General features: G+C 41.6%; 1 pseudogene; it reads left to right on the top strand.

Moving 5' to 3' along the window:
* Positions 1–14,363: 14,363 nt before the first annotated feature.
* Positions 14,364–15,000, top strand: LOC139015559 (large ribosomal subunit protein eL6-like; annotated as a pseudogene).
* The last annotated feature ends 7,940 nt before the right edge of the window (positions 15,001–22,940 follow it).

Raw genomic sequence — 22,940 nt, 5'->3', positions numbered from 1 at the left:
CAGCCTCCCCAATTACCTGAGGTGGACACTCTTGGTGCACCCCTTTGTGGGCTTTGTGCACAGTCTTGTTGTAGTTAAGCCTTGATTGTTGTAGGTATCACTGGGAGGAATTGACCTCTAGGCTAATTGGCTGTGAGAATCAGCTGTGTCTGCAGTGGGAGAACTTCTGTGCTAGAGACACCCTTATGGGGCAAGACTTGCTTCAGTGGGGCTTTGGTGCTCACTGGGTCTTCCCCCTGAGTGTGTCCCTTATGGATCTGAGGAGTTGTAATCTGGATGGTCCCACTCTGACCACTGGGTACACTGACTCTTGGATCTCTAAGGAGGTGCTAATTTAGCCTCTGTCTGAGGCTACCCAGCTGGAGCTATGGAGAGATCTGCAGATTACTCTTCTTTGTTTGGGGTTTGGAGGTGCCCAGATGAGGCCCAGCTGTGAAGCAATGCAAGCTGCTGTGGGGCCTTGGGCCTTCTTTTGGAAGTTCTGGGTCTCTCTGACCCAGCTGCAGTTTGTTAGGTAATTTTCAGATTCCAAAGGGCCAGGCCTTTCATATGCAAAAGCCTCTGTGCACAGCTTGGGTGGGGAGGGGTCTCAGGGGATCAACAGGGCAGAGCAAGCAGCTCTGGCTGCTCCCCAGTCCTACCCTAAGAGGCCCCGAGTCTCAGTGTCCCGGTAATCACTGCAAGCGCCTCTGAGAGAAAGCCACCCTCAAGTTCTGTCCGATGCCAGACAGTCCAGTTTCTCCCCGTATGAGCCTGGGTCCCCAGAGACTCGCCTGGAACTGGAGTTCAGAGCAGTCGGGAGCTTGAGACTCCCTCCCAATTGAAAAAGACAACCGTGTCCTCAGTCACCAGCCCTTTCCACATGCTCCTCCGTACCTCTGCACTTTACTTCCACGCCTCCTCTGAGTTTCAGTGTGCTTTTCTCTTTCCTTCTAGTTGTAGAATTTCCACTCAGCCAGCCTTCCTATGGTTCTGGATGATGTCCATTTTGTCTTTTAGTTGTATTTTTGAAGTTGTTGTGCGAGGCAGCAATTTCCGGTGTTTACCTATCCAAAATCAACATTTTATAGACACAACATAACCAAACAAAGCTCCAAGGCACTTGTTCACAAAGGTGCCTGATTCAATTTACATGTGTTTCTTCAGCTTCTCTTCTGTGTCAAGCAGTGCTTCTCAAACTTTAAGATGCATGGGAATTACTTGAGGATCTTGTTTAAATACAGATTCTGAATCTAGGGTGGGGCCCAAGATTCCAAATTTCTGACACACTCCCAGGTGGTGTCATATATCCAGTCCATGGGTCATGCCCTGAGTAGCTCCAGTGCAGCCAAGATACTGAAGGAGCATGACTGCTTGATCCCCACCTCCACTGCCCCATTCCCATCTACTCAAAAGGAACTAGTAAAGTAGGGGAAAAAACATGGTGACCAGCTCCTAAGTTTACTGGGTTTGTTTTATACTGGTGATTGTGGGGTGGTGGCATTGTCCTAAGACAGGACACAGCCCAGCAGGATTTTTGGGAAGATAAAATAGAAGAATTGATGGAATTCTACTTCTGCTTCCCCCAACCCTCTCCCCCATCACCTTGTGGCAAACAGTGCCTGCATCCCTCCTGCCAAGACATAGAGATCTGGAGCAGATGTCCTCAGAAGAAACAGAAAAAACCAGGGGACCAACTGACTTTTAGAAATTATTTTCACATCCCTTCTCCTTCAAACTCCCAGGGCTCGAGATTTACAATCTAGTCTTGATGAAGAGTCCCAAACTTGGCTGCAAATTGAAATCACCTGGAGAGCTATACAGGCACTGTTGCTTCAATTCCACCTTCAGGGACTTTAATGAAATTGGTCTGGAGCATGGTGTGAGCATCAGGACTTTTTTAAAACTTCCCAAGTGATTTCAATGTGCAGCCAAAATTCAGAACCACTGAATTCTTAGTCTCTTGTGAATCTGCTTCTGTCTGGGGAATAAAAAATCCAGTGAACAGAATAAACTGGTGAATAAAATAGAGTCAGCGGCATGGAAATGGAACAGACTGGGGGGTGGGGGAGCAGAAAGAGATTAAACAAAGACCTTATATGCATGTATGCATTACCTACGGACACAGATAATAGGGTGGCAAAGGCCTGGGGTGGGGTGGGAACTGGGTAGAGGGGGACAATGCGGGGGGGAGAGGGACATCTAATAATCTCAACAATAAAAATTATATATATATATATATATATATATATATATATATTCCAGAAGGAAGAAAACAAGGACAAAGAAATAGACAATATAAAAAAAGTACTAAGAGATAAGGAAGATAGAAATAGAGATATTACATCGAGATAATAGGAGCTCCATTAAAAAAAGATTGAAGTGGAGAGGAAGAACTATCTGAGAACATAATGAAGATCAATTTTTCTGCATATATATCTATATGTATATATATATATATATATATATATATAATCAGATCATATATACATTCATATAAATAATCAGGAAAACACACAGAATTTATTCTTGTATTAGTATTTTTTTCATATGAACAACTCTAAACCTACTTTTCCCTACCACTGTGTATATTGATTTTTGATGAAGTTTTGCAACTGTATTCATTTGTCAAAATTCATAAAATTATACATTAAAAAGGGTGAATTTTACTATATGTAAATTAGTCCTCAATGTAAAATAAATTTATGTGTATATATACACATATGTGGGCACATGGGTGTATATATCAGTTAAGTGCCCCTTTTGACAATCCACTGGGCCAGGTCCTCCACCCTGCCATACCCTCCAGCCCTTCCTACCTGCTGTACGAAGAACAAAATGAAAAGTTGTGTCAATGGAAATGTTATAGTTTAAAGTACTATAGAGACTAATCTTGCAAGAGGACTGGGGCAAGAGGAGGAAGTGTTTCAACAATCAAAGTCATGTATATAAAAGGGACTGAGGAAAGTAAAGGACAACATTGCTTTCTTTGCCTTGGAAACGGGGGTCAGGGGGGAGTTACTGAGTCATTGTCCAACGACCTTCCACACTGGGGGACCCCTCCCCAAATCAGCAGCCCCATTTGGTCCACATTGACTTTGCCTTGGAATGCTCCATAAATGGCCATTAGCGGCCCACAAAGAGATTAAGAAACAATTCCATTTAAGAGAATGCACAGTTTAACAAAATGATCCTTGAATCAGAATGTTCTGTTCCTGCTATCTTTTATAAACCAAAGGAGCAGAGGGTTTTGAGGTCACAGTCAGCCTGACCATATTTTGTTCTTATCTCCCTGTTTCCTACTCCATAATGAAATTTAAATAGCTCGCTATCGCTAAGTAAATAATTGGAGCCATAACAGCCTTCTGGAAGCTTTTAATCGTGTCAAACCAGCTCTTCAATACTAAACATTCCTTACAACCCAGTGATATTTAGAGCTTTGGGTGTCTTCTTGGCAGATGGAGAGAGGAACACAAAATGGAATAAAGAGGCCAGAATTTCCCATTAATCATGGCAGTGCTCCTTTATTCAAAGATCATAAAATGTCTGAGGTCGTATCTTTAACCCGGTGGGGAGGAAGGGGAGTGCTTGTGACTGAGAAGCAGAAAGTCTGGATTTTAAGTCCCTTGTGGACTCCTGCCCAGCTTCATTATTTGGGACAAAGCACAAGATAACCTCTCTGGACCTCATTTTCCTCCTGTGTACACCAGACTCTGTAGCCAGGGTGTCCCCTCCCCACTGTTCCAGGTCAGGCAGTCTAGTGAGCAACAGGTATATACCCCAAAGTTCCAAAATGGGAACCCCACATTTACCAATACAGCTGTATATCCAGGAATCCACTTGGGTCTTACCACTGCCCTAGGGTCATTGTGGAGAATTGTCCCCACAGGGTGGCCAAACTAGGTGGCATGCAAGAAGAACTCCAGGCTGCTGTTGCCAGCCCACTGCAACCCAAAATAAAGGATTACCAAGGACAAAGGTGTCTGTAGCCAACACAATGGGAAACACCAAGGGAAACAAAGCAGATTTCTTTACGGCAGGACTTCCCAGTGTCTCTACTTGCCCGTGTGCTTTGAGACTTTCCTAGAGGGAAGTACAGAAGAATTTGACCAAGGAATCCTGTGTCAAAGGTCAACACACAGGTCTGGCCTACCTTAAAAACAGTGGTCCAAATTTATGATGCTGTTTATTCATCATTCCTTATCCTCTAATCAGGAGGTACTCACCCTGGCCTCAGAATAGCATCACCTGGGCCCTTTACCTGGGCCTCATCTCTAGAGATCTGGCTTTAATTGACCTGAGCACAGGTATTACTTTCTAATTCGCAGATAGCCTGCAGAACCACTAGCTCAGGGAGCATGCGAAGTAGCCTCTCCCCATGCCTATTCTAGAGCATTAAAGGGGGAGGTCAGTACTGGGGAGCAAACAGAAGAAGATTTCATCTCTCCACCCACAGCCAAAACCACAAGATCCAGAAGCCCCTGCTACTAGAGAATCTCCTTGGAAAATCATTACTTCAACTGAGATTCTAGCCCTGATCACCTCTGTAAAAACCCTATGGGGTTTTCCTTTCAAAATGAAAATCACTTTACTGATTTTTCTGATTGTAAATTTGATGCCCGCTCACTGTGGGTAGAAAAAGAAACACATAAAAGTGTAAAGCAAAAAATAAATAATTGTTCAAATTATTCCCCCACTGTGACCATTTTGTGTTTACATCTAGACTTTTATATGTTTTTAGTATTGTTTCATAATCTGGTTTTGCTACTTAACAATATCTCTTGAATGTCTTTTCTTCCCAATATAAATAAAAGGACATCATCGTTTTTAATGGTCCTGTCATATTCTGGGTAGACCATAAATTATTTAATTCATCCTGGTGTTTAGCTATTCTAGTGTGTACCATCAATGAAGGGGGAGATATCTTTGCATGTGTAACTGATTGGTTCCTGAGAATAAATTCTTACAAGTGGAATTGCTCAGTCCAAATCCTCCCCCAACAAAACCCACTTAGCTGGACCACTCTCCCCTCTCGTTTCTCCATTCCTACCCTTCCAGCCTTTTCCACTCACTCTCTGGCCTTGCTCATAAAGTATTTTCCCAGATGCTGTTGATCCAGGTCCCTCCACCTTGTATCAAATCTCCTTCAAGCTTTATCTCTTAAAGCCAGTTTTACTTTAGAAAGCCTTTTTAGTTTTGTGCACATCTCCTCTCTCCTTGCACCAAATGGCTCAGTTCAGGCTGGAGTCTCATCTCCCAGCAGAGGTCACCAAATCCTCCTTTAAGAAACCAGCAAGGAGGCAGCAAGCTGAGGTTGACCTTTCTGGGAAGTCTCCCACCCACACTCCCACACACCACCAAGGCCCCCCCGCCCTTCTCCGGAGCACCTGCACTTGCCTAGTAGCAGCTCTTGTCACTCCGTGTTAGAATTGTTTACAGGTCGGTCTCCCACAGAGACACTGAATGGCTTGTTCCCTTCATCCCTGTGCCTCATGACCAGTACCATGTCTGGCTGAGAAGGTAAATGTCTGCTTTTAAAATGCCACATTTTTCCAAGAAAAACTCCAAGCTGTATTCCTCATATTAAAATAGTAACTACTAGTATGACCCACATCCCCACCTTTTGCCAGAAAAGACAGAGCCTCAAGTCCACGCCTGGGCTGACTTGCATCACCTCTAAAATAGTGAGAACGCACCCAGAACCAAAAGGAGGTCAGCTTCTCTGGGTGTTTCTCCACCCCAGCGCCCCCGACCCAGCCTGGCCAGCTGCAGGGACAGGAAGGCGTTGACAGAAACCGGTATCCAGGCCAGCCTGGCTCCCGTGGACAAATGACCCATGTGTTTTGGTCTTGCCAGTTCCACTGTTCACAAGTTTGTTTATTCAATGGGTGTTTGTGACTGGAAACACTTGCAAGCAGAGTCCCAGCCTTCAAAGAAGTTACATTTCAGGGAAATCTAGTAAACTAACAAGGTAATGATAAATTTTGGTGGACATTTCGAAGGATACAAAAAGGAGGCTAAAATGAAGAATCGGAAGATTCGTATTATTGATCACTCTCACTAGGGTGAGGAGGGCAGGCCTGTCTGAGGAGGTGAAATTTAAGCTGGAGAGCAGGCTCTGTGCCTGCAGGGGGTGGGAAGGGAACATCCCTCCTGGGGAGGGAGAAGCACTCTGAGTGACCCTGAGGTGGGAAAGGCCGTGGCATGTTTAAGGCTTGGAGCCTGGTGAATGGAAAACAGACTGGAAGTGAGTTTGGGGGACCGGGAGAGTTGGAACATGGATATAGTCAGGCACTGCTTAATGACAGGGATACGTTCTAAGAAATGCGTTGAGAGGTGATTTTGTCATTGTGTGAACAGGATGAAGTGTGTCTAGCCTGCTACACACCTACATACGTATGGTGCATACATATACCATCTAGCAGGCTAGATGGTATAGCCTGCTACACACCTCAGCTATGTGGTCTACCATCTTCATACATATGGTGCGTGACTGTACTTAGGTATGTGAGCTCTAAATTATCTGTCAGAATTCCGGGCCCAATTGGTTATTACCATTCAGTTATCCAGATTTAAAAAATAGTAAATACCTCAGGCTTTTTTATATCTCCCATAAACAAAAAAAATTCTCTTGACTCTTCAGAATGTCTAAAACTGTGGTCATGTTAAGACAATTCACCTGGAAAGAATAAAATTGGGACAATATGTTGAAGGAGAATCATATCAAAATTCTCCAAAACTCTAATTTTAATGTTTCCAATTTCTTTTCATCAAAGAAATAAAGTATATCAATGTCATTGTGGCGTTTTTCTTTCTAGTTTCAACTCTCAAATTAAAAGATCTTCACAGACTCCTCAGCGAAGGGGGAAGGATGCAGGAGGAAGTAAGGCAGGAAAAAGCTATTTCATACCATTTTTGAAGTAGGAATGTGGACCCTCCTCCACCCTAAATAGGGTTGCTTAACCCTCTCATTCTCATCTCCACGCAACACTCCTGCTCCTATCTGGGACCCACTTCCACCCACAACTTCTTTCGATGAAAGTATTTTGCCTCGGAGACATATGTAAAACTTCAGACAATAAAAAAAAAGTAAAAAAAATAATTTTAATAAATAAATAAAAGCATTTTGCCTCCATGCTCATGTATATCTGTTTGGCCCCAAAGTCAGAACATACCCAGGCGGGTGTCGACATAAACAGGGTCTGAAAGGAGCCCATAAATGCGGAGCTGTTTTCTGCTTTAGGAAGGGAGGGTCACACCGGCTACTTCAAGCATGTGTTACTGGGAAATAAGACAACATTCACACAAAGTCTTCCTTATTCGGGGCTGTTTGTGAGTAAAACACGCATTGACGCCTTCTAAGGGCTGCCTCTAACACCCTGCCTCCCAGTAAGAACACCTCCAACTGTTCCGCACCAGGAAGTTGTCTGTGTGGATTCCCAAAAGTAACGGATATCTAGACCCCTGGGGAAGGGAGGAAAGGCATGGTGGGGAGGAGAAGGCACAATCTATCATGAATTGCCTGGATTAACGATGCTCAACCAGCCTTTTTTATTCTTACCCTAAAAAAATAATTCCAAAAACACAAATATTAACCTGAGGTATTTAATATTTGAAACAATGCACTTTGCAAACATATACTGGGGTTTTAGATGGTTTGCAATACCTGGAACTGTGAGGGGGTGCGGGAGGGAAGCAAGGTATAATAATGGCCTTCAAAGATGCTACTGATGCCAGGCCTGCATGGCTCAGTGGTTGAGGGTCAACCTATGAACCAGGAGGTCACGGTTTGATTCCTGGTCAGGGCACATGCCCAGGTTACGGGCTCCATCCCCAGTGTGGAGAGTGCAGGAGGCAGCCAATCAATGATTCTCTCATCATTGATGTTTTTATCTCTCCCTCTCCCTTCCTCTCTGAAATCAATAAAAAATAAATTTCAAAAAATGCTACTGATTAAAGCTTCATTGGAAGGTTCTTATCATCAAAAGGGGCAGGGAAGGATGAGGGGATCTCAGTGGAAGGCAGCCAAGCAGCACTACAGAACTCACCAAAAAGTGGTACAACATGCTGTGGGATTCAAAGGAGGAGAATTCTCCAGCCTTCATGAGGATCAGGCATAGCTTCACAGAGAGATTGTCTCTGAATTCTTCTATTCTGCTCCTCATGCCTCAGTACTGAGGAAGGTTCTGACAGAGGTTGGGCTTTGCCAGGGTCAGCTTTTCTTGCCACTTAAGTTGCAAAAAAATATCACTGAGGTTGTACAAGTACAAGAAAGTTCAGGGTTCTGAAATCTTAAAAAGAAAGACTGGAATTCTAAAATATCAAGATGAACATGCCAATCAGTTAAACCCAAACTAAGTATAGGAGATTTTTAACACTGCCTTTGCCACACCCTCCACTAAGGATTCCTGTGTGGTATTGTCATATGTGCACAGGAAAAACATCAAAGTGTCAGTGAGGAGTCTCTGGTTCCTCCCATGTCTAACCTACAGATTCATAGCTAAGGCTCCTTGTTACTAAGAGAGCACATAAAATAGACTGGTGCTTATAGCCAATGCAGACATGTGTTCTTTCCAACCAGAGCCCCTGAGAGTTACTTTTAGACCAGGAGCACCACATATGTTGCATAGATCTGGATAAGTTCCCTATTCTATACCCCAAACAGACAACATAAATTGATCATAACACTCATTCTTACTAGAACAGATGCTATCCCAAAATCCCTCTCAACATAGGACTGGAGGAAGTCACTACCAATCAACAGAAATTGTTATAAGAGATAAAATCCAAGAGCCACCTCTATCCTCAGTTCACCCTAGGCCCGCCGTGGTCGGCAAACTGCGGCTCGCAAGCCATGTGCGGCTCTTTGGCCCCTTGAGTGTGGTTCTCCCTAAGTCTTAGGAGTACCCTAATTAAGTTAATAACAATGTACCTACCTATATAGTTTAAGTTTAAAAAATTTGGCTCTCAAAAGAAATTTCAATCGTACTGTTGATATTTGTCTCTGTTGACTGATGAGTTTGTCGACCACTGCCCTAGGGGATATTTGTCTTCCTATGAAAAGAACAATGGGGCAGGTAGCAGTTAGGGTCTTGGCCCTACAAAAAGCCTTATAGAGACTTGAGGCAAGTCACTAAGATGGCTATGTCTTTTTTAAAAAATATTATTTTATATTAGTTTCAGGTATACAGCATAGTGGTTAAACAATCATAATTTACAAAGTGATCCCCCCAATATTTCAAGTACCCACCTAGCACCATACTTAGTTATTACCCTATATTTTACACCCCCATAACTATTTTGTAACTACCAATTTGTACTTCTTAATCCCTTCACATTTTTCACCCAGCGGCCCCCTCCTTCCCAACACAATCTCCTCTGGCAACCATCAGTTTGTTCTCTGCATCTATGTGTCTGTTTCTGTTTTGGCTACATCTTCTTAAACAAAATGATTTTGTTATATACAATCTTCCAAGGTTTGCTGAATAAGTAATACTCTTACATTTTGGTTGACTTGGGTTTGAGTTTTAAAATAAATATATGGAGATTCCAACTTTCAGAGTAGTTAACTTGGAAGGGTATTAAGTCACTTTACAAAAGGGTTTGCCAAAGATTTATTTAAATGCCAATATCCTCTTCAACAAATGTGTTAAAGATTCTTAACTACCTGAAAGAAAAGGAAAGGAAGCAGATGGTTTAATAAACCTAAGTCCCATCTGCGAGGCACCACAGCCATTTGAAAATATATCCCAAACAACCATGAAGCAGTGACAAGAAAATATGATTCTATTTCCATGAGCCTTATCTACACACTTTTCTTCTGAACCAACTCGATTCTTGGAAATAATTGCACACTGAGCTTGACATACAGGGCCTGGTTGCTGAATAGCTGTCAAGTGTGAACCACAGGCCAAGGACAGAATAACCTCATGGAGAGGTAGGAAAGGAACTGGTCATTTATCACTGAAAGAACCCATTAGGACATGTCCAAAAAACACAAGTCAACTGCTCTGAAGTAATCCTGAGGTTTTCACCCAGTCACAATACAGTCACTCATTCAGTGGTTAATAAGGTCAGTTGGACCATGCCCAGTGTAATTGAGAGCACTGGTTGTCAAACTCCATTCTCTGGAGGTGCCTCAGAGCTGCCCAACTGGGAGTGGAAGGTGAAGTAGACTTATACTCCCCCCAACAATCAGAGCAACCCTTCTTCCATCTCTTCTACAGCTTGACATTCCACATGAAATTTCATTTGCAAGAGCTTCACTACCAAAATAAAAGTGTTTTTTTCTTTTAGATTACTGATGTTATCTATTGTAACAAGTAATCAGACATCAACATGGTCCCCAGAACCAACACCAACAAGCAGAATATTAGGGAGAGAAATGTTCCTGCACCAATGCAGATATGCAAGACTGATTTTTTAAAACTTTTTATTTGGAAATAACTTTAAACTTAGAGAAAAGTTACAAGAATAAAAATAATACAAGAACACCTGATTTACTTTTTTCTGAATTTCACCTATTGCTAACAATTTGCCCATTTGCTTTATTATTCTCTCTCTCTCTCTCTCTCTCCCTCCCTCCCCAACCACATATATTCCCTTGAATCACTTTAGGGAAAGTTACATATATACATATATATTTGTGGCCACTTACCCCTAGATACCTCAATTATATTTCCTATGAACAGAGGCATTTTCTTTCTTTTTTTTTAATTTTTATTTTTTGCTAAAAGTATTATAAAGGGTATTACATATGTGTCCTTTCCCCCCCCCCGCCCCCCGCCCTTGACAATCCCCTGCCCTCCCTTACCCCCCAGTGTCTTATGTCCATTAGTTATCCTTATATGCATGCATACAAGTCCTTCGGTTGATCTCTTACCCCCCTCCCTCCTGCCCCCCAATCCTTCCTGGTCTTCCCACTGCAGTTTGACAATCAGTTTGAGGCAGCTCTGCCTTTGTATCTAATATTGTTCAAAAGTTTGTAATGGTCTTTATTATCCATGAATGAGTGAGATCATGTGGTATTTTTCCTTCATTGACTGGCTTATTTCACTTAGCTTAATGTTCTCCAGTTCCATCCATGCTGTTGCAAATGGTAAGAGTTCCTTCTTTTTTACAGCAGCATAATATTCCATCGTGTAGATGTACCACAGTTTCCTAATCCATTCATCTACTGATGGGCACTTAGGCTGTTTCCAGATCTTAGCTATGTTGAATTGTGCTGCTATGAACATATGGGTGCACATATCCTTTCTGATTGGTGTTTCTGGTTTCTTGGGATATATTCCTAGAAGTGGGATCACAGGGTCAAATGGGAGTTCCATCTTTAGTTTTTTGAGGAAACTCCATACTGTCTTCCATAGTGGCTGCACCAGTCTGCATTCCCACCAGCAGTGCACAAGTGTTCCTTTTTCTCCACATCCAGAGGCATTTTCTTACACAACTATCTAGTATGGTTATCATCTTTAGTAAATTTAACATTGGAACAACACTTTTATCTAATCTGTCCAATATCCCATTTTTATCCATTGACACATTTATGTCCTTACAGTAGTTTCCCCTCCAGTATACAACCTAGTCTAGGGGCAGGGATTGCATTCTGTTGTCTTGTCTCCTTCTTTAATCTGGAACATTTCTGCAGCCTTTCTTGGTCATTCATGATAATGGTGGTTTTTAGTACAGACCTGCCCTCTCCTCAGTTTTTAATAGAGTATTTCTCATTTAGAGTTTGTCTAATGTTTCCTCATGATTAAGCTTCAATACATTCTTGGCAGTAATATGACATGGGTGCTGCAGTATTGTTCTCAGAGTATCACATCTAGAGGCACATGATGTCCATCTGTTCTCATTGCTGATGCAAATTGTGGTCAATCAGTCAAGATGTCAAATGTCTCCACTTTATAATTCCTATTCTTTCTCTTGGAAATAGTAATCAGTCTGTGGGAGATACTTTAAGACCATACAAATATCCTGCTTGTTATCTAAATCTCCCCCTAAGTTTAGTGTGCATTGATGATTCTTGATTGACCTAATCTTTACCATAAGGATTGCAAAACACTAACTTTCAAACCCTAGCACCTCTACCAATTTACCAGTTGGCCTTTATCATTTCACTATAAACAAGAGCCCTCCCTTCTCCCCATATATTTATTATTAATATATCCATTTATTATTGGTATGGACTCATAAGTTCTTATTTTTAATAGTTTATGATTCACTATTGTACTTAATTTATTTTGATATTCAAATTGTATCTGATTTAACTAGTAGGAGTCCTTTCAAGCTGGCTACTGTGTCTTTGTGACATGCTACCATCTCTTTTTGAGTACTTGCCTAATTTCTAGTATAACAAAATGTTCCAGTTCATCTCATACCTACCCTGCCCTGGAATCAGCTATTTCTCCCAGGAGCCTTGGTTCCTTTTAGTGGGGAACAGTATTAGACACCAAGATCTGGGCACTAGGTGTGCTCAGTGCTATTGAGATGTTATTGCTTCATGGCCCTTTCAACAGACAGAGCTAGATAATAGCTCTGTACATATATATACAAAGATATATCTACACATGCATACACATGCATAATCACATATATATTATAGAAACATGATACACACTAATACCTCCAATTTTTATGTATCCAAACAGAGTTCTTTCTTGCCTTGCCCTTTCCATATTATGAGTCTTCTTCCCTAGCAAGAACCCTGGCTCCCAAAAACAATAATACATTTACTCATTTGCTCAATCCGATAAACCATACAAAAGTGCTTCAGAATCACTTTTTCCTAACACTAAAAAAAATAAACAAAACAAATACACAAGCCTAAGAAAAAGATTTCTGAGTAACCTCCTACTATACCCTCACCTAAGACTGAGAGTATATAGTCAGATGCTGCATTCATAAGTAACTTGGATTAGTCATTTCTTTTTTCTCTCTCTTCCTTCGGTATGATTGTAGTGTTCATTTGAAATGTAATTGGGTGATTTGTTTCAATTTGCTTTCAATTTTAGGGATGAATTTTCCCCCTTCTCGTCCTTTTTAATTTTACTTTTGAACCTTCATAACATTAACAAAACTATGCAAAAAGATATATTCAGAGAAATATTATTCCCTCTATATCTCTTCTACCCTATTCCCGCCACCTCTTATAGGTAACCAACTTTAATGTTTCCTGATTTGTCCTTTCTGTATTTTGTTTGTAAAGATAAGCACATTTATATGTTTTCTGAACTTCTAACATAAAAGGTGCATATTATGCATGTTCTTTATTCACTTTGCTTTTTTCACTTAACAATACTGTATAGAAATCACTCCATATCTTGGAGATCTTCCTCATGCTTGTTTACATTGCATTGTGCTCCATTGTGTGTGAGTAGCATAGTTTTTTGTTTCCTATGTCTGGACATTGAGGTGGTTTCCAATGATTTGTGATTAGAAATAATACTACCTTGTGATATTTGTGCTTTGTATATTTGTGACATATAAGTATAATATTACAAATACAAACATTTATGTTTGTATATGAGTAACCTGTGTATTTGTATTTTCACATTGTTGGAAATATATAAGGATAAAATCCTAGAAGTCAGATTGTTGGATAAAGAATAAATGCACAGAGCTAAGATTTGGAAACAGCCTAAGTGCCTATCAGCAGATGAATGGATTAAAAAACTGTGGTACGTCTACACAATGGAATACTACGCTGTGGTAAAAAAGAAGGAACTCTTGCCATTTGCAACAGCATGGATGGAACTGGAGAGCATTATGCTAAGTGAAATAAGCCAGTCAGAGAAAGATAAATACCACATGATCTCACTCATTTGTGGAATATAGAGAACTACATAGACTGATGAACAGGGACAGATCCAAAGACAGAGAAACAGCGATCAGACTATCAATCACCAGAGGGAAAGTAGGGGAGGGTGGGGGTAAGGGGAAGAGATCAACCAAAGGACTTGTATGCATGCATATAAGCCAAACCAATGGACATGGACAACAGGGGGATGAGAACATGAGTAGGGCGGGGGGGAGGGGGAGGTATGGGAGGATGAGGACACATTTGTAATACCTTAACCAATAAAGAAACTTTTTTTAAAAAAAGAATAAATGCACAGAGTTCTCTTTCCCATCTTGCAAGATGGCAAATGAAAAGAAAACCGAGAAGCCGGATGCTAAGGAGAAGAAGCCTGATACTAAGGAGAAGAAACCTGAAGCCAAGAAGAAGGCCGATGCCGGCGGCAAGGTTAAGGCCCCTAAGAAGGAGAAGCCCCACTGCAGCCGAAAGCCTGTCCTCATCAGAGGAATTGGCAGATACTCCAGGTCAGCTGTGTATTCTCGAAAGGCCATGTACAAGAGGAAGTATTCAGCCCCTAAATCCAGGATTGAAAAGAAAAAGAAGGAGAAAGTTCTTGCTACTGTCACAAAACCAATTGGTGGCGACAAGAATGGCGGTACCCGAGTGGTTAAACTCCGCAAAATGCCTAGATATTATCCTATTGAAGATGTGCCTGGAAAGCTGCTGAGCCATGGCAAGAAACCCTTCAGTCAGCATGTGCGGAGACTGTGGGCCAGCATCACTCCTGGGACCATTCTGATCATCCTCACTGGGCGCACAGAGGCAAGAGAGTGGTTTTCCTGAAGCAGCGGGGCAGTGGCTTGCTACTTGTGACTGGACCTCTGTCCCTCAATCGAGTTCCTCTTCGTAGAACACACCAGAAATTTGTCATCGCCACCTCCACCAAACTTGATATCAGTGGTGTGAAAATCCCCAAACATCTCACTGGTGCTTACTTCAAGAAGAAGCTGTGCAAGCCCAGACACCAGGAGGGCAAGATCTTCAACACAGAGAAAGAGAAATATGAGATTACAGAACAGCGCAAGGTTGACCAGAAAGCTGTGGACTCACAAATTCTGCCAAAAATCAAAGCTGCTCCTCAGCTCCAGGGCTACCTCCGCTCTCTGTTCGCTCTCACCAATGGACTTTATCCTCACAAACTGGTGTTCTGAATTTCTTATAAGAACCCGATTAAATAACTGATATGTTAAAAAAAAAAAGAATAAATGCACATTTAGTTTTGTTAATATTACCAAGTTTCACTCGATAGGAATTGTACCATTTTTCATTCCCACCAACAATATATGAGAATACCTGTTTCCCTGTAGCCACGCCAAGAAGTATATTGTCAAGCTTTCAGATTTTTGCAAATGTGATGGGGCAAGGTTGGATTTTAAAGAAACAAACAGTTATACACATTAAAAATTTATAATGGAAAAATAAAAACACATACAAAGATCACTGGGGAGAATGGAGGTGAGAGGGATGATCTAATGTATTTTGCATAACAAATAATAAACTAGGCATTAAGAAGCACAATAAGATGAAAGAAAGAAGAGACTGAACTAATAAAACTCAAATTATTTCCAGATCCCTGAAGTGAAAAGGATTGTGAAATTAACATAAGAAGCAGGAAGAGTCAGTTTTGCTGAGTGATGGGTGAGTTCTAGGGTTGCATATTTAGACAGGGATAATGCCAAAATGCATTTACTTCCTGTTGAAATGCCACCTCTGCACCACAAATATATTAATTCAGTGGCACTTGTCTCATCATATTACAATTATTTATTTTCAATTCTGTCTTCCATCCCAGATGGTGAGCTTACAGAGGATGGAAATACATCTTATTCCTGTCTGTATCTTTGGGACAGAAAAATTACAGATGAATTTGGTCTCTTGCAATTAAATCCTAGTTGAGGGAAAGAAAAAAGACAAGGAATGGAAAGAGGAAGTATTCAGTAACAACCTAGAATGGAGGCACTATGTAGCAAAACATCAAGATCTATTCCAGTATGAGATTTTTGTTCAAAGAAAGCACCTTTCCCACAGTCTACTGACTGCAGCCTTTCAACAAGACATTTTCTAAACATATATATAAGCACAGATTCCCATAAGAGTTAGATGAGGAGGTCACATCCCAGGGATGATGGCTAATGCCCAAAGAACAAGAAAAAAATGAGAAACTTCATGATTTTTGTCATGATTAATCTTTTGGTGCCTAAGTAAATCTCCAAGCTTTGATTACAGGTGTCAGTGAAGTACGTACCTTGATAAGAAATGGAAGTGAGTGGGATCCAATGAAGCATGAAATTTAAGTACAGAGTCATTTTCCAGTAGGCATTAATGACTAATATCCATCATTATCACTAACATAATAAATAACTAAACTTGAGAGCTTGCCAACACTTTCACATATTAATTCTTTGAATCCTCATAGTCTCAAGAAATAAGTTTTGTGATAATATTTTTACAGAAGGAGAGGCCAGGTCTGTATTACTTTATCCATAATCACTGGGTCCTCATTGTCTGAACTCTAGAGCTGCACACTGCTCGCCAAAAGAGCTGACTTAAAACCTAACAAGTGATTAGAATTGACTGGAGAAATAGGAACCCAACCCTAATTAAGAAATTTGCTAGTTGTCCTCTCTGCAGACATTACTCTATTCTTGGTCTTTAGCCCTGACACAGACTTGACCTCAATCATGCTTTCTGCAAAACAGCAATGGCAGACAGAGAATATTGTTTTCAAGTTACAGCCGGCCACAAAACAAATCCCTTCTGTCCTTTCCAGAACTATATCCCCAAGTTCTTGGAGCACAGAGCTGCCCACTGTCCCCCAGAAACCATATGAGGAGCTCCCCATTTTTCAGTCTATCCAGAGCCCATCTTCCTGCTTCCCCATCCATTCTTTCAAGGTTCTGAGACCTACAGGCTTCCTTTTAACTCTTCCTTCTTCTCTTGCCCCATTCAAACATAGGTTTCAGGCAATCTACTTCCTGACAAAGTGGGAAATATCCAAGATGCAGCCCCCAGAACCCATCCCCTGGGTCCCACAAGGCATTGATAGTGAACAGTGCCCACTCCAGGCCAAGGCATGAAATTGTCAATGACCAAAAGAAGGGACAAGTTGTCAGATCTTGGAGTGTTCTTCCAAGCCCAATGCAAAAATCAATTCAGCAAATTTTCTTTGCCATCTACCACTGAGCACTAGAGAAGTTAAATATATTCAAGGGGAAGGAGGAACAATGTGGATAAAAGACTTAGTATGAGCACATGAAGCTAAGTATCCTTGTGTCTCCTCTAACTGTTCATTCCCACCACAAGCATGATGGCTAAGGACACAGTTTCTGGAACCAGCTGCCTGGGTTCAAATTCTGGTTCTGCTGCTGATAGTATTATTTTGGGCAAGCAACTTACCCACCCTACACGCAATTTTCTTCATCAGCAAAATAGAGATAATAATACTAGGACCTATCTCATAGGTTTGTTATAAGGAATCAATGTGAACTACATGTGAAAGCACTTAGAACAGTGCCTGGTATGTATTAACGATCGTTTCTCCACTTCCTTTTACCCAGACTCCAAATCTCTCTTATTTTCATGCCATTTCTAATCAGTTGTCAAGCCCAGTCATTATGTCAATGAGTGTCTCATATATTCTCCCCTTTTTCTTCATTCTCTTTGTCACTACTTGAAGCCCGGCTCTGAGACAGAGTCTACCAGTTGTCTTCCCCTACAGTCCTTCTCCCCTTTCTTCTTAATAACATAACCCTCAGTCTTAGTCAGACATATAGCCACCCAGTTAAAAGACTCCATTTTCCAGACTCCCTTCCGATTAAGTGTGGCCACGAACAAAGTTCTAGCCAATGAGAAGTAAGTAAAAGTGTTCTGTGGAACTTCTGGTGCGTTTCCCTTAAGAAAACATGCTCTTCCACTGGATGCTGATAAGAATGGCAGCTCCCTAGGGATGGCAAGCAAAGAACTATAGAAGACTAGATACCTGATAACTATGGAGCCTACACATCAGTTCTTGACTGTTAACCACCACTTCTTTTTCATGAGAGAGAAATAAATGTTTACTTGTGAAAGTTACTGATACAGGTGGAAATTAATCCTGACTGATACAGACCCCATTACCCCAACCTCTGCTACATTATAGTATTTGCTCCCCCATCTAACCTCTTTTCCACATGGCTGCCAGATCAATCTTCTCAAAGCACAGTTCTACACCCTCAGAGAGCCTTCAAATTACCCTCCCCCATCGCCCAATCTCCTTCACTCCCATAATCTGGCCCCTACCCACCTTTTCACTCTTACTCCCACTCCTTCTCTTCTTGTCCAACCAAAGCCAGTGACTTTCTGTTTTACATCTTCACCCCATTCTTTCCTGCCCTTCTGTCTTTACTCATACTTTGCTCCTTTTTAGATCTGATGTGCCTAGATCTGTACTGTCTTTCAGAGGTCAAATGACATTCAACCTCCTCCATGGAGCCCACCTGCCTCAATCCCCCAACCTCTGTCCCCAGAACCTCCCTGGCACTCACTCTGGCTTGTGTCAGTACCCCAGAAACCTTCCTATCTCAAAACCAGGTCACAGTTCCTGTCCACCTGGCCCCAGGACTTGACTACTCACCTTTTCTCTTGGTCTTCTTCTCCCTTGCCAGGCCCAATCTCTTCAGCGCCACCAACCCCGCCTCCCTGTCCCCAGAGACAGGGATGCTGAACCCATTCACTTAAAGCAGGGGTCCTCAAACTACGGCCTGTAGGCCACATGCAAATACAAATATTGTATTTGTTCCTGTTTTGTTTTTTTACTTCAAAATAAGATATGTGCAGTGTGCATAGGAATTTGTTCATAGTTTTTTTTTAAACTATAGTCCGGCCCTCCAACGGTCTGAGGGACAGTGAACTCGCCCCTGTTTAAAAAGTTTGAGGACCCCTGACTTAAAGGCTTTACCCTCAATTCCTAAATCCCTAGGAGAAAACCTTGGGAAGGGGAGGTAACAAACATAATTAATGTGAGACAAGCCACAGGCATAAGGAAGCTCAGAAGCCTCTTCTGACTTGGTCCCTGCTTGCTAGTTCGTACATCTTCTTTAGCTGAGAGCCGCAGGCACCACTGGGCTTCTGCCTTTTGTTTTCATTCCTACAGGTGGAGCTCACCAAACTCCCTACCCCATTTTAAACCTGCTGTCACCATCCCCCATGAAGGCTCTCTTCCCAGCAATTAGGAAAGTAATAGATATAAAATCACACAAGATTTCCCCTGACTTAAGTGAACATATGTTTTCCAAAGAACCTTCAAACTGGAGAGAACTCTCCCCTCACAGGAGAGAGTTCTTTGGGGCATTTCCTCACATCCTCTTTCATTGCATTGCATCACTTCCTGCATAGTAACTGTATAGTAACTGCCTCTTTATTTGTATCCCTTCCATCCCCAGCTTTACTTTACTTCTCTCCTGATAGACTATTAACTGCTTAGGGAAGGATTTACACCTGGTCCATCTTTGTAGTCCCACAAATCATATCTAGAGCAATACCTCACATGAGTAGCTACTCATTCCAATATTAAATTAAAATGGATAACATTAATTAATAAAATCAGTGAGGACCAGACTTGACAGAAAGAATCTACGAGGAAAATATGACTCCAATCATCATACAAAGAATGGATAGAATTTATATTTGCTGAAGAAAGAGAAAAATATTGTGAGTATGGATTACTAGAACCTGAGACCAAAGTTCTAGAAAAATATCAATCTCAATCTCTCTCTCTCTCTCTCTCTCACACACACACACACACACACACACACACACACACACACATTTGGCCCCATTTATAGGATCCTCCAGCCTTCTGAAGAACTCAAACATTTCTGAAGAAAGGTACCTCAAGACCCTTAGATTCTAGGTACACTTGGAATAATTGGTTGGCTGGAAAACCAATGACAGTTTCAAGTTTTAAACCCCGCCCTATAGCTCACACAATTTTCCCACCCCCACAACCCCCATCCAGTTTAGGAATTTAAAAATAATAATAACATAAGCTGTGTGTGTATTGAGGAGATGGGGGAAAAGGTTAAGACAAAACTCATTGAATAAATGTGGTGCTTCATATTCTCCAATCTGCAAAATTCATCTAAAATAAAAAGAACAGATAGAATCATATCAGGTTCATCTCTGATGGAATATTTTAAACACAATTGTTTGCACTTGCAACCAAGGCAAAAAAAAATTCTACCTTTGGAAGGGAAACATTCATTTTATAAGATGAGCTATCAATCCCAAAATAATTACTGATGGTTAAGGAAAGATTCAAACCAATTAGGTTTTCTATTCAAGTTGATTCCATCTCATTTTTCAATGCCCCTGTGAAGTCTTTATGTAATCCAGGGTGAGTCACCACTCTCCCCCCGCCCCCCACCAACCACAGGAGGGCTCATATAAGAGGGACCACCTGACCCAGGCTTCATGCAGAGCAGATGTCCCTGCTTCATGCCAATTAAGAGGCAGGAACTGTGCTTCTGGCTCTAGCCTCTGATTATCTGTTTATGTGAAGTTATATATAACTGGAACCTCTTTGAAAGCTGAGCTGCTGTGTGGAAGCCATTTAAAATCATTTCACTTCTAATTACAAGTCAGACAGAGCTGTTTTCATGCAAGAGAAGGAACACTTCAGAGGCTGTCAAGGTTCAGAACTTCCATGGGTGCCAGAGGTGGTCTGAATATTTGAAGAACTTTCTGTGTCCAAGATAACCTTGACTGCAGGAGTTAACAGGGGAATTTTAAAGGAAATATGAACTTTGCATACAAAGCTGGAACACATAAAACACTTCTCAGACCGCGTTTTAGAAAATGCATAGAGGGGGAGTGGCATTGAGTTAGCTTGGGAGGTCAAGGATGGACTGTGAGCTTTGGTGCTGAGAAGAGTTAGGCTAAGTAAATGGGCAAGTTACTAAATCTCTCAGAGCCTCAGGTTATTTATCTATATGCAATCAGAAGTAGTTCCTATTTACAGTGGTGTTGTTCTAAAAATTAAATGAAATAATGTATCTGAAAACACTAGCCCTGAGTTTGGCACATGGCCGTTGCTCCGCTACATGACAACTATTATCTTACTTATTATTATAATTATTACTATAAGTCATAATTATGTGTTTGCCATAGAAGGTCAGGACAAGTCTACAGTATGTGACTGGCTTTGCTTAGGCAAGAAGAGTGTACAAAGTCCTGGGAAAATTGGATGAGAGAAGTGCAATCTCCAACTTTATTACTATTACATAAATCCCAACGCCTTTTACCTTTTTCTATCTCTTTGCAATTCTCAGCCCTTCTAGGCAGAGTAGTACATCTCAGAAATTCAGTGTAGAGTACAACATTCAGAACTGAGGACTCCAGGTGTCACGGAGATCAACTTTCATAATCTTGCACCAAAGCCCATACTCAACTCAAGAGCTAACCTAGTAAGCTGACCCATCACAGAGTCACAGAGGCCAGAATATGATTGGACCAGATGAACAAGTACACTACACTAGATTCAAGGGAGAAACAGTCACATGTAAGGAATGTTATTGACCTATGGTCCCAGGTATGACCAATCCCCGTTTGGAAGTCTACCCATTAAACGTTTAACAGACTGTAATTAAAAACAATTCTTTCTACAGTACTCAGTTGCCTCATCTGATGAAGCCTGGAGGTAGCTCCTTGTAAATACATTGCACTTCATCAGTTGCCCATAAATTTTAGACATGTCAGTTAGCACTTATTTTCAAGGCTGGACAAGATATCTTGGCTTACAGTTTGGAAATCCAACCTACATGTGAAAAAGGTAGAGATATAAATCAGAGGAAATATTTGAAATATTCTGACAACCAGCACAACACAGCAGGAGCCCTGCATCAGAAAGGACACCGTCCTTTTCCACAGACATCAGTCCAATAGGCCCAGTGCATGTTGGCTGAGTACACTGAATGGGATTAATTTTTCTGCACACTGGTGGTCAGAATGTACATTTACCAGCTAACACCAGCTTTCTATAAAAACTTGAGTGACAAGTTTAATCCTGTGTGACTGCAAAAGGCTGAGCTCCACATCCCTCCCCTCCAAACTGGGCTTAAATGCAGAACTCAACAGGCTTGTAATTACATGCAACACCATGATCAAGCATGACTATAATACTATTTTACTACACAAAGAAGAACTATTGAGTTCTATTCACAAGAGAAAGTGCTACAGATTCCTATCTCAGTGGGATAAAAAGAGTATGTCATTGCATATATTTTTCCCATAATTAATTTTTATGAAACCAAGCATAAAGAATAATGTGCCTGATTTCTGTATTTTTTAATGTGCCCTGGGGGAGTTCTAGCAAACCAGGGGAAGCAGGAGCAATGATGAAACCCATCAGATTTCAGCAAATGAGTAAACAGATAATCCCAGTGTGAGAACTGAATTTGTTTGGGTATCTTTAACTGCCCTTCCTCCCATCTCCTATCCCTCACCCCTACTCCCCACAGGCAAGACCACACAAAATACACCCTAAATAGATGAGCCTTTCCCTTGTCAAAGGCCCCTAGAAAATTTTACTTGGTCTTTATCTCAATGACTAATACCTCATTGTTAGAAAACCCTGCCTCACAGTGAAGCTTTATGTAAAGGAGATGGCCAGTTTTTCTGACTCACCCACATTTACCCAGGGGGAACTTTCATGCTTCATTCTCTCTCCCAAGTATGAGCATTTGAGCCCCCCTCACTGAGTGAGTGTCTACAGGGACCTGTGAGAGACCTCAGCCTGAGCAGGTGGAAAGGACAAGCCCAGAACACAGTGCCAGGAGGTAGGATGCCCATCATTGCAAAACTTCTGTTTCCATCCTCCCCCACTTCGTGGACTGAAAGCCAGCCCTATGTGGACAAAACATGAGCCACATACCAAACCTGACAAGCTCAGAGGAGGCCAGAATGGCAGGCCCTACAAACTGAAAGTAACCACATAGGATGTTCCGAACATAAAAATTCCTAACTAGCCCAGCTAGTTTGGCTCAGTGGATAGAGAGTCAGCCTGCGGACTGAAGGGTCCCAGGTTCAATTCTGGTCAAGAGCACATGCCCAGGTTGTGGGCTCAATCCCC

The sequence above is a fragment of the Myotis yumanensis genome, unplaced genomic scaffold (assembly GCF_028538775.1).
Source record: "Myotis yumanensis isolate MYYU_CA2020_CCGP unplaced genomic scaffold, mMyoYum1.0.hap1 SCAF_8, whole genome shotgun sequence".
Classification (NCBI taxonomy): domain Eukaryota; kingdom Metazoa; phylum Chordata; class Mammalia; order Chiroptera; family Vespertilionidae; genus Myotis; species Myotis yumanensis.
Note: the sequence above shows the minus strand (reverse complement) of the source record. Positions and strands in the feature narration are given on the sequence as shown.